This window comes from Vicugna pacos, chromosome 14, assembly GCF_048564905.1.
Source record: "Vicugna pacos chromosome 14, VicPac4, whole genome shotgun sequence".
NCBI lineage: Eukaryota > Metazoa > Chordata > Mammalia > Artiodactyla > Camelidae > Vicugna > Vicugna pacos.
The window spans coordinates 48,712,049-48,728,157 of NC_133000.1; the positions used below are offsets into that span (position 1 = coordinate 48,712,049).

The 16,109-nt window shown below is 38.7% G+C and overlaps 1 long non-coding RNA gene across 1 annotated transcript in view; it reads left to right on the top strand.

Moving 5' to 3' along the window:
* The window catches only part of LOC107034171 (uncharacterized), a 127,969-nt gene extending 121,487 nt beyond the window's left edge, over positions 1–6,482 (top strand). The window contains exon 6 of the long non-coding RNA XR_012080060.1: positions 6,338–6,482. This is a non-coding gene — a long non-coding RNA (uncharacterized lncRNA). The remainder of the gene's footprint in view (positions 1–6,337) is intronic.
* The last annotated feature ends 9,627 nt before the right edge of the window (positions 6,483–16,109 follow it).

Sequence of the window (16,109 nt, forward strand, 5' to 3'; positions counted from 1 at the left end):
TAGAAGATGGGCAGGGCCATCTGATAGATGCAAGTAAGAAACCACAGGGGTGCGCATCTCTCCTGGTGAGACTAGAGAAGCTTCAGAGAGGAATTTCTAGAATTGATTCCACTGTGTATTTTAACCAGGCGCCCAAAATCTCAAATTTGTAGGCATGTTAGGATCTGAACCTTTACCTTTACACATGAGTAATTTATTTTACAACCTGTCCTGAAATTATAAGTGTAGGCTAGGTTTTTCGCCTGAGGTAGAACCAGGTATATGAAACCCGTTTGGTGCTCAGAACGCACGTAGTTTATGAAGACCTCTTCAGGAATCTTAGGAATCACTATCTAAGATTTCCCTGTGTCTTTACAGTAAGTAGAATGACTCTAGTGATTCCAAGTGGCCAAATATTTAAGGCATGCCTGATTCTACTGTTCCCACGCAAATCTGCTTTGTAGAAGGAAAAGACAAAGCAAACCCAAGGTGACATAGATTATTAGAGAGGAGACTAGACTAAAGTACAGTCAGAAGACCCATTGTAAGATGGCTTACATTAGACCAAGTGATCTGCTTTTCTATGCATTCACATGAAAAATACGTATTTACTGACAAAAATATCAGTAACTATGCTCAATATATGAATTGCAGCTACATTTAAGACAGATGGTTGGAGAAACTGTCTTGGACCTAAGTATCACACTTCTTGCTTTTTACTGTCAACAAGTTAGAATTAGTCATTTCACTTTGAAGAATTAAGGATGTGATTATTTCCCTTTGTCTCAGCTCCAAGTGCCTAAAACTGTTTCCTCCAAGGAGCCAGGGTCAGGGAAGTCTTGGCGCCCGCTGGCTGAGCTCTGCTTTAGGAAACCAAGTGTGCTCTGTCCTTATTCATTACATTCAAGCTTAGTATCCCTAAAGATCCTCTAGTTACTTTTAACATTTGCAGACTATATATATAGCCATGTTTCCATGGTCAATTGAACTGTAGCTAATTTGGGAAAAGCTTCTAGTATGTGATATCACAGTATACAGGGTTTTTTGGGGTTTTTTTTTGTTTGTTTTTTTGCTTTAAAGTGGCTAAGGAGAAAAATTATAGGCTAGAAATAATGGAAAATATTACATGCTGAGGACTTTAAAATACTTTTAGCTGAAAGGTCTAGGATTCTACATAATGCTTAGAATTAATTCCTTTTCATGCCCTCCCTACTCCTAGCCCAATTCTCTTTTTAGAAAGATTTTTAAAGAATAAGAGCTGAATGCTTCAGTGTCTGTCACCATTTCATCTGCACTTTTCACAAGCATTTTGGCAATTTCATGAGTCACTTCTTCCTCACCTCCCACAAATAGCGTGGGTTAAATGGAGCTATGGGATTTTTTTTTTAAGTAATAATTCTGACTTCAGAATCTAAAAACACATCGCTTACATTAAAAACACACACAGAGACAGCAAATGATGTACCAATACACCTGCCTGTGAATGTTCCATTAAGACCGATGCTGCTGATCTGTGTTTTGATGGTTATCCTTGATCCTTCGCTGTTCGGGAGGCAGCTTTAAATCAGAGGGCATTGGGGGACTGACCTCATTACCTCTTTTGTGCTGATTCACTGTCCTACAACTGTTGTCCCTGAGGCGCGGGGCAGACACTGCGCTGTCATCGCACTACCATGGAAATGTGTGCCAGTAAAAATCTTTGCAGGCTTGTGTGATTTTTACGACTGTTTTCCATTAATGTTATGTTAGTATGACCAAGAATATATTTTGTTCTCTCCTCCACCCTGGGTAAACAATCAAATGCTTTTAAAATCCTGCAAAACATTTTTTATTTTAAGGTTCCGATCCAAGGACTCGCCTTGTGAAATTACCCGATGTTTTGACTGTCCCCTAGTGGCTGTTTTGAATCACATTATGTTTCAAGAAGAGAGTTTGTCTTTTTGTTTCTTTACCATGTCTCACACAAAAACCTGTGTGCTGGGAGTTGTCCTTTAAGAATGCGATGCTTTCCTGTTTGAAAAGAACAAAAGAATAACGAGGAATTTCAATCTCTGTTTTGCCTTATCTTTGATGTAGTTAGCAAACCCCAGACCTCTCAAGTGTTACGTAAATTGGCCCACACCTGTGCAGTCCCCGTCAGCGAATGCGACAGTTTAAGAATAGTCATTCTTTGAAGAACAAACTGCTTTTGTCTGCACCACTCAATTTAAGGGAAAACTACTTCTGGAATCCTATCCAAGCTCTTCGCGCTCTGAGTGATTTCTACTGCCCTGCTAATTTCAGCCAGGATGCTTATTTGTAATCACCAGCTTTCAATATTTTAAATAGGTAGTTTTTCAGCCAACTATTTTTATTCAAAATGCGACAAAAGCTAAAATTGCATGTTGAATTTTATCCAGGAGCTGTCTTCTTATAAGACATGCCAACCGATGCAGAGCAATTGTTCATTTTCTTATGACATGTCGGAAGCACATCTTTACTTTATTAGCAATCTAACCTGAAGCCTACGATGTTTTATGTATCAGTTCAGTTGCTTACTAGAAACCAGCAGGCAGGGCATTTTAAGATTTAATTCAGTGTGCTGAATCATCAAACATAACCACACCCAAGCTGTATTATTCTTGAAGAGACTAAAGATTAGCTTTTCATTGTCTATTTGAATTTCAACAAAGATCGTCTGGGTAGTTAAATTTTCACCAACCATAATAAAGATCACTTTGAATAAATTTGTCAGTATTAATATCGCTACTTAGTATTTCTGTAAGGACCCTAAAAGTCTTTTGTCTAAATTTTCTTTTCTACTTTTTGCACATAGAGTGGACCAATTTCTTAATCTCAGCAAGAACTGAATCAGACAGAATCCAGATTCCTTAAGAGAAAAAAATGTCTCCTGTTTCAAACTTTCTTTTTTTAGTTCAATAATTTTTGCCTTCTGGGCCGACAAAAGAGGTCACTCCGAAAAGTCCCAAAGCTGCAGAATTGCAAAACTGAGAAGCTTGGTTAAAGGTCTTCTGTTTTGTGAAATTTGCTAGCTTTTTGCCAAGTCCCTAGTTTTGCACTAAAAGTGTTTTAGAGAAGGCTTGTGTTTTCCTTTGTCCGGGTCCTTGTTCAAAACACATCTGTGCAGTTGGTAATTGCTGTTAGTAAATGCATATAGAAACAGTTGCCTCAGTGCAGTCCAGTGGTCCTTTTGCCAGTTCTCAGGAGGCCACCCTTCCCTTTCTTGCTGTGGCTTTTTCAAGTCTTCATCCTTCGCTTCAAATCTTCCCCCCAACTCCCTACACTCACTGTCAGTAGATTACCTTGGCTGTTAACTTATAGAGGAAATAGACTCTATTTGTGGTAACTCCTTCAAGTTCCTTCCACTGAACAAATGCACCTACCTCTGCAGTCTCAGGAGCAGGTTTGGGGAGGGAGGCAAGGAGATTCCTCTGGTTTTCCAAGACCAATCCCTCCATCTCACTTACACTCCTCAGATCCCTTGCTCCATCTTTTCTCTTCTCTCTCATGTATCTTCAGTCTTGTATTGGTTACTGACTCAGTTCTCTCAGCATATAAACCTGATGTGGTCTCTCCCAGAGTATTGATTTAGGGTCCGTGAGAGTCCAAGTGACAGCTCCCAGCTCCCTCCTGAACACAGAGGCCACAGGTGGCTCCTTTGACAGAAGCTGCCACATTTTCAGTTCTCTGGCCCTGCCACCCTGGCCTTGGGGGATTGGACTATGATTGGGGCTGTAGCCAAAGGCAGCAGATGTAAAGGCCATAGCCAAGGGCAGCTCAGATGTGAGAGCCAAAACTACATGGTGCCTGAGTCCTGTTTGAATTCCTGTTTGCAAGTAACAGAAAATGATTCTGCCTAATTTAACCTCAGCAGGATACTCACTGGAAAGATGTCTATGGTTCACATAGCGACAGGGGCCTGAAGGACTTGGTTTAGAAAAGAGGCAGAAGCCAAGGTGCTCTGAAGAGCTCTGCTGTTAGGAGCATAGCATGTTGTACAGGAAGAGCAGCATGTTTAATCCGCTTCTGCTGCTGCTCCTCATTTGAGGGGGGTTGTCTGCATCTGTGCCTACGCTTGTCCAGCTGGCCTAGGCCATGTGACATGCTTGCTCCATGACTGGGCTGGGTAGGGAGTGAGTACATTGGCTCGTTGGTGACTGTGTGGGAAGTGGGTCCCATCCCTACAGCTGCACATGCTAGGAGATTCTCCCCAAAGGAGCTTGGATTGCTCCCAGGAGTTGGATGCTGGACAGCCCAAACCAGCTGACTATAGATGATTTTCTAACACAATGAGATGCTCTTCTGAAGAGCATGAAGAGAAGACACAGAGAACAGAGAAGTAGAAGGCAGGTGGGGCATAGATAAATTGTATTGTGAAAATGGTAGTCACAAGAGCAGAAGGGCTGGATTGGCACCCACTTTCAGGAGGTGGTGAGACATCTGGTGACCACGGGTGCTGGGTTGCTTGGGACACAGGAACTGGCTCAATTCTGGACGAGCATGTAGTGTTCCCTGGCTCTCAGGCTTTGGAGTCAGAGACTCATGTGTGTCCCTGAGATTCAAATCCCAGCCTCACCACTGGGTGACCTTGGACATGTTTTTTAACTGCTATATACTCACTTACCTCCTTGGTAAAAATTGTACCTACAGGATGTAGTTGACATAGTAATAAAATGACAATGCATGTAAGTGCTTAGCATAGTTCCTAGCATATTATATGTTAGCTGTTATTATTAGTATTATTATTTTATGTCTCCCATGATTTTTGAATACTATTCTATTCCTATATCTTCATAGGAAATTCCAACTCACCTTTCAAATCCAGCTCAGAGGTTACCTTCTCTGTACATCCGTGAATCTTCCCCTTACCCCATGTAGACCTAATAATTCAGGTCAATATTTATTGAATGACTCCTATATACAAGATTCAGTAGTTTTCTAGATGCTAGAAATATCAAAGATGTCAAGGACATAGTTTGGTTGCTCAGTAGTCTGTAATCTAAAGGGAGAAGCAGAGACATAAACATATTATTTTAATATATTCCAGTGAAAACCATGATAGCACTTTGCGTTTTCTTCCACCTACACCATGTAGCAATTATGCCATTATGATTTAGTTATTTGCATGTCTACCTCTCTTAGTAGGCTGTATACTTTTTCAGCTCAAGAATACATCTTTTTTTGTCTTTTTATCCCTAGAATGTTAGTCACTCAGTATCTTTGTTGAATAAGGTAAAATTCCATTATATTTTCACTGAAAAACTTAATTATTAATTTTCAGAGATGTTATTCCCAATGAGTTATTACTATTAAAGAGTAAAGGTTTTTTTTTTTTTCCCCAAAATTCTACAAGTTACTTCCTTACCAAAAATGAAGGTTTAGTCACTGTTCAATGTTGTCACCTCTGTTGGTGTTGAGATCACCAGGATGAAGCATGAGATAAAGTACACATTCCAAGATAAAGCTCCAGGTTCAGGGGCATTGGGGGTGGAATGTAGGGCTAGGGGAGCAGGTAGAGACAGACGAAGAGCTGGACAGACACATGAGGAGAGAGGGAGAGCGGGAGAGGAGGACGCTTGGAGGCATCTACCATGTGTGAAGGGGAAGAGAGTCCAGTGTAATTGCAGCAGAACAAGGGAGAGAGCAGAGGCCAGAGAGGCAGTGAATATAAGGGAAAAGGGCTTCAATTATGTCTTTATTTGGAGAGTTGTGTGAAACATTGTATGTGCAGCAAATGTTCAAGGACGTTTGGATGAATTATCTAATTGTAACAAGGAGAGATGTATGGGAGCGTCAGAATAGTGGTCCCTGGTGTCAGAGGGGAGAGTCATCATCCCATCTCCAGGTGAGCCGGGTTGAGCGACACGAAGAGGGGATGAGGACCCATGAAGTAGGGCTTCACCTGGACTGTGGTGTTCCTTTCCCATGTGTACCCCATGCCAAAAATACGTGTGGCTCACCTAGTCACTCATGGGATCATTCACCCAGTTAAAATGTCATTTTTTTGTGCTTTTGACTTGTTGAACCAATTTTGTCAGTGCCAGTTTCTTTCACCTCTAAGTCTTCTTTTATGGTCTGTCACTATAATTTGTGTTAATGGCTAAACATTGTTTGAAAATATAATAAAGCATTATGGAAATGCTGAGTAACTAGATTTTTTTTCTTTTCTTTTTTTTTTTTTTTTGTTTCTGTGACTCAGACTTGGCAACTTTACAATTTTGTTTTATCTCCTTTGGCTGATTCCCTTGATCAATCAAGGCAAATGGAAATAGAGCCCATGGGCAACTGGACTTTGCCAAGGAGATTTGACAATCTTTTAGGGCTGGAAAGAATGTTTTTCAATTTTTTCATTTTGCAGGTGTGGAAACTGAACTAAAGAGGCCAAATGACTTGCCAAGGCCATACTGTGGAAGCGGAAATAGGAGGCGGTGTTTCCCCCCCTTAATTGAATCATTATAGAATCATTAATATTTCACAGAGACAGTAGGAAAAACTCTATTCTCTAGCACTGGGTAAGTGGAGGAGGATTGTTTTAAAAATTTCAGTCAGGTTTTATTTACTTTTTTCTTCATGTATAGTCTAATTTCAAGAGGTGTGGGGCCTATTTCAAGGATCAGTAGGGAGTCTGAGGAGGACTGTGAAATGATCAGATTTATACTTTAGGAAAGTATTCCAGCAGGAATATTCTTCAGTACTGTAAATGAAAAACTATACCTATTTAATTTTTTTTTCATTTTTAAAATTAATTCAAGCCAGTTTTATTGGCATGAGTCATTTTTTGGACTGCTACAAGAAATATATTATTACCTTTGTACTACCCTGTTATTTCCAGATATGGCTGTATGTTTCTTCTTGAATTGACTTGGTTCAGATAGTTGAAGCTTTTATTTGAGTTGCTTGTAATATTGATGACCCATTTGTTATCATGCATGCTCAGTGGTCTTTTAAAGCCCTATGTAATATGGAATAACACACCTGTCACTTTGTAGCCATCAGTGAAGGCTGTCCAGGAACCCATGTCAAAGCTGGAGTGTGATATACCCTGTACTTACATACTCTTTGACTTACTGCCATGGAATGAAACATTGCTACTTCGATTTATGAGGTCTGGGATATTAGTTCATTTATTAACTGTGTGTATGTGTGTTAATGCTGTGGGAATAATGGCCACATTATTCCTATATGGTCACTAATCTAAAGTAATCTTCTAATTGAGGAGAAAAAGCAAAAATATATGAAAAATTCAATAAAAATAAAATATTTTGGTAACATTAGCCCTTTCAAGATAGTGTATATTTTGATTAATTTTTCAAGTAATAGCTTTCAATTTTTAAACATCTGGCCATACACCTTACTTTTAATTCCAGCAAGAAAGATTTCATATTCATTTTGCTTATGAGAAGAAAACAAAGTTCAGAGAGGTTAACTTGCCCAGAGTCAAACAGAAAGTGAAGAAAGTGCACAAATTTAAACCTGGGTCTGTCTGTAGCCACAGCCCTTGCCATTTCTCATAAAGCCTATGTAGTGGATACTTACCCAGTTTTGGGGGGTCCATCCCAGAATCAGAACCCACTTTCTATGTTTGGGAAATGTTCTCCCTTATGATGCCCTGCCCATCTCCTTGCAGTTAGGGCATGGGTCTAGGCTCTGCCAACCAGATCCACCTGCTCTCCAGACTGTGAATCAGTCACTAGTGACACCGAGAAGCAGGGACCACTTGGAATATATTTCAACAATGTATGGGATTGGGAGCAGCAACCACAACCAAGTCTAGTTCCCAAAGAACACAGTGACAGTGGCTCCCACAGCAGCTTCCAGTGTCTGGCCACTGAGGCTGCCTAACTGTGTTGCGATGTCTGTGCCCAGTGGGAGTTAGAGGATGTCTTTATTTGACGAGTCCTGTGGTTTGCTTTTGAAAATTGTTTCTGGCTATAAAATTCCTAAGTTTCTATCTCCAGCCCGTTCAGAAAAGATAAAAATTATCCAGCATCTTTGGAATAATTTCAATTTCTGCTTTAATTAGCCAGAGTTGGTTTCTTTTATTTGCATCCAAAATCCCTGACTGTTACCAAGAGTTGTACTACAAGGGATTGAGGGCAACAGATGCTCAGGAAAATAGGGAGGGAACTGGAATTTATTAGCTATTCTGGAGGGAGGTAAAGGTAAATCAAGTTGATTTAAGAAACTGGACCTGAGCAGCCATTGAAATTCATGGAAAAAAACAACTATTCACATTGTCACCTGTTGTCCCCTTGACTGACAGTTCCATTGAACTGGGGTTTGTGAGACAAAGTGATTGCTACAAGAAGGCAGTTGAACAGTGTGAGGAATTCAAGGACTGTGGGGTGTAGTAATGGATAGCTTAGTGGCAGAAAATGACAAACTCAAAGTTTTTAACTCTCAGCTCAAGGCACCACTGGAAACCAGTCACTCTCTAAAATAGTGCTTAAAGAGTAAGCTCTCTCAGCCACAGGGCTGGGACAGTTGAAAGACACATTCAGAGATTTAGCCTTACAACAATTTTGTAACCTTCCCTTGTCTCTTATGTGGAAATTCCAACTACAACTAACATAGGAGGCTAAGTAGAAAATCTCTTTGTTGACCCCTGACATGTGGAATACAAGTTATTATGATAAGAAGAGTCCAGTGGAAGCCCCTGGAATTCTTCCTAATGATTTTCAAATAATACTATTCATTGATTAATTCATTAAACAACTTTTATTGATTGCCTATTCTGTGTCAGACACTATGCAGTGGTAATTTATTAGTGAACAACAACAAAAAAATTTCTTCCTTAGTGGAGCAAAAATCCTGAAGGAAGAAGACAAATTAATAAGTAAAATATATGATATGTCAGACAGTGCCATGGGAAAAATAAATCGGGGCTAGAGTGGTAGTGGAGGGATTGCTTTATTTCTCACAGAGTCAGCTGGGATTAGAATGGAGGGATTGAGTTCTGATGTGCGGTGACCAAGGTAAACATACGAGGGATTAATGAAATAATACATAATACCAAATGCAAAAATTAATTAATAAAAAACCCAATTTTACATAGTAGAAGGAATCACAAAGTCACCAGCAAGGACTTGATAGATGCAAGAGTGATTATTCCCTATCTGATCTTGTCTATGTGGCAGATGGGCATTGAAGAAAAAGTTTTTGTGTTGCTGTATCAGGATTTAAGCTAAGCATGCACATAGAGAATCCAGCTCATTGTGGGTGATCAGTCAATACCATACTATATCTTTGAGTTCTCGTCCTACCTGATACTGTAAACCTTCACATTGATAAATTTGGCATTAATTTAAAAGTGTTTAGCAGCTCAGCTGGTATCCATGGAGTGGTGCTAGAGAATCGAGTACTTTACAGTATTTGGATACTATCAGCCATAGCTTGATTGATTGTTACATTGTTTCATGAATGGCTTCCTTTTCCTCTGTTTTATCATCATTAATCAGTAGGGTAGCCTGCTGTGTGTTGCTGTCTAAACTGAAATTAAAATCTGTTTGTTCAGGATGGTTTAATGGAAGCTTAGTTTAGTAAGAGAAGAATGATTTATGCAAAGATCTATCTTTCAGCACACTCGTTTTCAGAACCTCTCAGTTTGATTATGTAGAGTGAAGCTTTTGTCCTTGAGCTGGGTAACTGGATTTGATTCCAAACATTAAAGTACAAAGAGAAGTTTTCCTCCTGTTTAATGTAGCTCTTTGCTAACAACATTAAGATAAATAACATTGGTTCACTTCTCTGTAAAATATGACTTGGCTGACTTATCTACACTAGTTTTATTTTGTTATAAAAGTTGTTTCTTCTGTTATAATGTAAGCATATTTATTATAGTAAATCTGGAAAACTCAGGAATAGAATGTATTCACTTTCTATTGATGCATGGCAAACTGCCACAGGTTTAGTAGCTTAAAACAACATACATTTATTATCTCACGATGTGTGTGGGTCAAGAGTCTGGGCACAGCTCAGCTGGGCCCTTTTCTTAGAGGCTGCCTTCACAATGTCACTAGGGACTGTGGTTTCATCTTAGGTTTATGTTACGATTCCAAGCCCAAGCGGTTGTTGGCAAAATTCATTTCCTGCAGCTGTAGAACTCACAGTGACTTACTTCTTCAAGCCACAGGAGTTTCTCCTTTCAGGGAAGATCTGGGCCCTCTTTCAGAGAACTCACATGATTAGGCCAGGCCCACCCAGGATCATCTCCCTTTGGATGAACTCAAAGTCAACTGGTGGGGGGCTTTGATTATTATAACTGCAAAAATCTCTTCACCTTTGCCATATAGTGTAACTTAATGTAAGGTATCCTATCATAGTCACAGGTCCAGCTAACACTCAAAGGGAGAAGACTATATACAATCATGGGTCATCTTAGAATTCCACCAACCACAGCAAAAATACTCAATCTGTAATAACAACCTCAAAATTTTAAGGTATTTCTTTCCTGTGTTTTTTTTTCTGTGTAAAGTGTTCTTGACATAATTGTTGTTAAGTTTTGCACAACGGTTTTCTAAACTTTTTATGATTGAAGGTTTCAGATATACACAAAAGTAAAAAGAAGGCTAAACTCCCATGAACCCATCACCTAGCTTCAACAATTATTATCCTTCTGCAGTGTATAACATTTTGAAGTTTACTCCTCTGTCATTATCATTTTAGCAATTTTCTCAATTTATTAAAAAAATCTTCAAAACATAATTCATCTACTCTTGAAATTAGCACGTCTATTGAATGTTGACTATATACTGAGGTAGATTACTAAACAAAAGAGATAAGGCCCTGCCTTCAAAGAGCTTATTGTCAAAAAGTGTCTTTCCAGTAAAAAGGCGATTTCAATATAGTGTGATGTATGTTACCTGCAGCATGAGCTGAGAGTGCCAAGGGATGAATGGATACCAAACCCAGTTTTGAGGAGTCATAGGAGGTTCCCTAAAGGAGAAATATATATGGCATATGGTATATATGGTATGCCATATATATTACCTTAAAATTTTTTTGTTGGCTGTTTCTTTATCTAGAACTTAAGCTTCATGGATTTTTGTTTTTGTTTTTGATGCTGTACATGCAGTGTCTAGACGGTTGTCTGGCACATGGTAGGCAGTCAATAAATATTTGAAAGATGAATAAGGAGGACAGTAATTAGTCAAAAGGAGAGGAAACCATAAGGGTGATGGAGTGGGGTGTCCAGAGGCAGTGATTTCTGAAAAGCACAGAGTATGAGCAAAGTTTTAGAGACAGGAGAGCAGGGCTCATATTATTATCAGTAGCAGTAGCAGCATTTTCCTCCTATACTGAATGAATGTCTCATAATTTACTTAATTAGTTCCCATTGTTGATTATTTAGTTTCAAATTTTTATTATATAATTATACATATTTTTGCTTATAAATCTTATACTTCTTAAATATTCTGTTAATAGATGAGTTCCAGAAGTGGAATGACTGGGACAGTAATATGAACATTTTAGAGACTTTTGATGTGTGTATCAACCAGGGTTCAGTCAAAGAACAGAGCCATAGAAAATAGTACATAAAGATTTATCACAGGGTATTTATTTATCACAGGGAGGGGGAGAGTCTAGATTGAGCTTCCAGGAATAATTCTCCAAATATTCATTTTTTTAAAAGGAGGTACTAGGTATCGAACCCAGGACCTTGTGCATGCTAAGCATGCACTCTACCACTGAGCTATACCCACCCCTCTATTCTCAATGCCATACTTAAAACTGGGCCAACAAGGGGGCTGATGCCTCTTCTGGGAATGGCCAGAAAGCCACCTGCTGAATTGAAACGTGGCCACCATAGCTGCCATATGCAAAAGCACACTATGCCAGCTGAAGCCCATGCCAGCAAATGGTTGCCCATATTTGACACCTCTAAAAGGAAGTGAAGGAAGCTGGCAGTTCTCCTCACGCTGTCATGGTACACCCAAATGCATCCACATCTGTGCTTGCCAGAAGAAATGCCACAGCAGTGAAGAATGGCTGTTGCCTCACGTCTGCTTTCCAGATCTCACCAAGGGCATTGACTTGTACCAACTCTAATCATACTAGAATCACAGCTACAAGGGACTCTGGAAAATGAATTTTCAGTTTACAGGCTGTGGCAGTTTAGCAGGTTAGGAAGCTATTTTAATGAAGAAGGAGGCAGGAGTGTCTGCTGAGTACCAATCCACCACACCCACCAAAGTACATGCTGTCAAATTGCTTCTAAAAGAATTTGACAGGTTGTGGTCCTGTCAGGAAGGGACCTGATATGGGAAAGTGCCAGTTTCATAGCCCTGTACCCTATAGTTGTGTATAGTTTCCTAAAAAAAAAGACCTTTGTAGGAAGTACATTTTTGGATGAATTAAAGTAGTACCATATTGCTTTTGGCATTGTTTGATTACTCATGAGGTTGATTACTTCCCCAAACATGTGACAAGTGTCATTTTGGCTTTTTTTTTTTTGAGGTAACTAGTCATCTCTTTGCCACAAATCTATTAGGTTCTTAAAATATTTTTCCCAGTGAATTTATATATAGTCATACATCGAAGATAGCGTGGGTTTGGTTCCAGACCATTATTGCTTTATTTATTCACAGTAAAGTGAGTATCACAAGGAAGCAAATCATATGTATTTTCAGGTTTCCCAGTGCATGTAAAAGTTATGTTTATACTTTACTGTAGTCTATTAAGTGTGCAATAGCATTATGTCTGAAAAACCCCTTGTACATACCTTAATTAAAAAATATTTTATTGCTAAAAAATACTAACCATCATCTGAGCCTTCAGCAAGTTGTAATCTTTTTGCTGGTGGAGGGTCTTGCTTCTATGCTGATGGCTGCTGACTGATCAGGGTGGTAACTGCCGAAGGATGGGGTAGATGTGGAACTTCTTAAAATAAGACAACAATGAAGTTTGCCATGTCAATTGACTCTTTCATGAGCAGTTTCTCTGTCACATACAATGCTGTTTGATAGCATTTTGCCCACAGTCAAACTTCTTTCAAAGTTGGAGTCAATCCCCTCAAACTCTGCTGCTGGTTTATGAACTAAGTGTATGTAATTTTCTAAATCCTCTGCTGTCATTTCAACAGTCTTCACCAGGAGTAGACTCCATCTTGTGAAACCACTTTCTTTGCTCATCCATAACAAGCAACTCCTCATCTGTGGAAGTTGTGTCATGAGACGGCAGCATTTCAGTCACGTCTTCAGGCTTCACTTCTAATTCTACTTCTCCTGCTCGTCCACCATATCTGCAGTTACTTCCTCCACTGAAGTGAACCCCTCAAAGTCATCCATAAGGGTTGGAATCAACTTCTCCCAGACTCCTGTTAATGTTGATATTTTGACCTGTTAATGATCGTGAATGTTCTTAAGGGCATCTAGAATGGTGAATGCTTTCCAGGAGATTTTCTATTTATTTTGCTCAAATATCTCAGAGAAATCACTGTCTATGGCAGCAATAGCCTTATGAGATGTATTTCTTGAATAATAAGACTTGAAAATCAAAGTTAGTCCTTGATTCGTGGCCCACAGAGTGGATGTTGTGTTAACAGGTATGAAAACAACATTAATCTCGCTGTACATTTCCATCAGAGCTCTTGGGTGACCAGGTGCATTGTCAGTGAGCAGTCATATGTTGAAAGGAATCTTTTCTTTTGAGTAGTTGATCTCAACTGTGGGCTTAAAATATTCAGTAAACCATGTTATAAACAGATATGCTGTCATCCTGGTTTTGTTGCTCTGTTTATAGAGCACAGGCAGACTAGATATATCATAAACCTAAGGGCCCTAGGATTTTCTACATGCTGGATGAGCATTGGATTCAATTTCAAGTCACCAGCTGCATTAGCCCCTAACAAGAGAATCAGCCTGTCATTTAAAGCTTTGAAACCAGGCATTGACTTCTCCTCTCTAGCCTTGAAAGTCCTAGGTGGCATCTTTTTCAAATGTAAGGCTATTAGTCTATCTTAGGTTAGTCATCTTCATTAATGATCTGAGCTAGATCTTCTGGATAACTTGCTGCAGCTTCTACATCAGCACTTGTGGTCTCATCTTGCAATTTGATTTTATGGAGATGACTTCTTTCCTTAAACCTCATGCACCAATCTCTGCTAGCTTCAGACTTCTCCTTCAGCTTCCGCACCTCCCTCAGTCTTCATAGAACTGAAGAGAGTTAAGGCCTTGCTCTGGATTAGGCTTTGTCTTAAGGGAATGTTGTGGCTGGGGTGATCTATCCAGACCACTACAATTTTCTTAAAAATAGCAATAGGCTGTTTCATGTTCTTCTCATTCATGTGTTCACTGGAGTAGCACTTTTAATTTCCTTCAAGAACTTTTCCTTTGCATTCACAACTTGGCTGACTGGTGCAGGAGGCTGAGTTTTTGTCCTGTCTCGGCTTTTGACATGACTTCCTCACCGAGCTTAATCATTTCTAGCTTTTGATTTAAACTGAGACATGTGTGACTCTTCCTTTCACTTAAACACTTAGAGGCCACTGTAGGGTTATTAATTTGCATGATTTCAATATTGCTCTGTCTCAGGGAACAGGGAGGCCTGAGGAGAGGCAGAGAGAGGGGGAACAGCTGGTTGATGGAGCAGTCAGAACACACACATTTATTAAGTTTACTGTCTTATATAGGTACAGTGGTGCCCCCAAACAATTACAATAGTGACATCAAAGATTAATGATCATAGATCACTATGCAAACATAATAATAACAAAAAAGTTTGAAATATTGCGAGAATTACTGAAATGTGATACAGAGACACAAAATGAACAAATGCTGTTGGAGAAATGGCACCAACAGACTTACTCTACATGAGGTTGCCACGAATCTTCAATTTGTAAAAAAAAAAAAAATGCTGTATCTGAGAAGTGTAATAAAGCAAAGCACAATAAAATGTGAAAATATTTTTTTATTGTGATAAATATATATATAACAAAATTTACCATTTTAACCATTCTTAAATGCACAGTTCTGTGGCATTAAGTGCATTCACATTGTTGTGCAGTTAAATATGCACATGCTTCAAAGATATTAACTCTTTACTGAATTTGTTGCAAATGTTTTTCCAAATTTGTCATTTAATTGTTGGACATACAGGGTTCAAATGATTTTCTGTCAGTATTTCCAGCACTTCTATTCTTTCTGCTTCTTTTTTTAATGGTTTAATTTTTAAATTTAAATCTTTATACTATTTTGAACATTTTATCTATGATATAACCGAAGTTCTGTTTACTTGTATATAAATATAAAAATGTATAATTATATTTTAAGCGAAGTTGACTATTTTAAATATTATAGCTTTATAATATATTGAAACATCTTATAGCACTCATCATTGTTTTCAAAATTGTCTTTGGTCTGCTTACTCACCCTGAGATAAAATTTTCTCGGTTACCTGTCATTTTGCTTATCCTGCATAAACACTGCATGTGCTGATGCTAATCTGTAATTATACAAATCTCCATTTATCCGTACAACTGTTTAGACTGAATATTTTCTTTAGCATTTGGAATAGATTAGCAAACATTAGGGGAATATATATGTTCTAACAAAGGGTCAAAGAGCTTTATTCTGCAGTTTTTCCGTTCAGTTCTCTGAGAAGTTCGGAGAAGACTCTCAACAGTATTTTATAAGGCAATTGCTTACAGGGTGGGTAGTTATGAACTGCTATTCTTTTCTTTTCTTTCTGTATAGCTAGTGTTTTTAGTTTGTATTTTTAGCATTATGGTTCCTTGAATCCAGCCTATTGGGGCTTCTATGTTAGATAGGACTGGGATGTTATTTGGAACATATGTACAAAGTATAGCCAACACTTTATTTTAGGGTGAAACCTAATCTGCTTTTAATTAAAAATTCATATTATAACTGATCTTTTTTTGCAGTCACAAAAAGCCTATGACACGACATGAATAGATTGTCTGGTGGGGGTGCATAAGGCAGGGAGACACGAGCAAAGAATTTTTGGTTTCATAAGACATGCATGTAAGCAATTCATTTAAAAAAATTTGTATGGGATTTTAATTTTTATAGATGTTATCTCATATTTGAATGGAGAGAGAACACTCATTTATTTATTCAGTACACATGTATTTGTTGGGTGCTAGTAGGTGGTAGCACATAGCACAGCAAGAA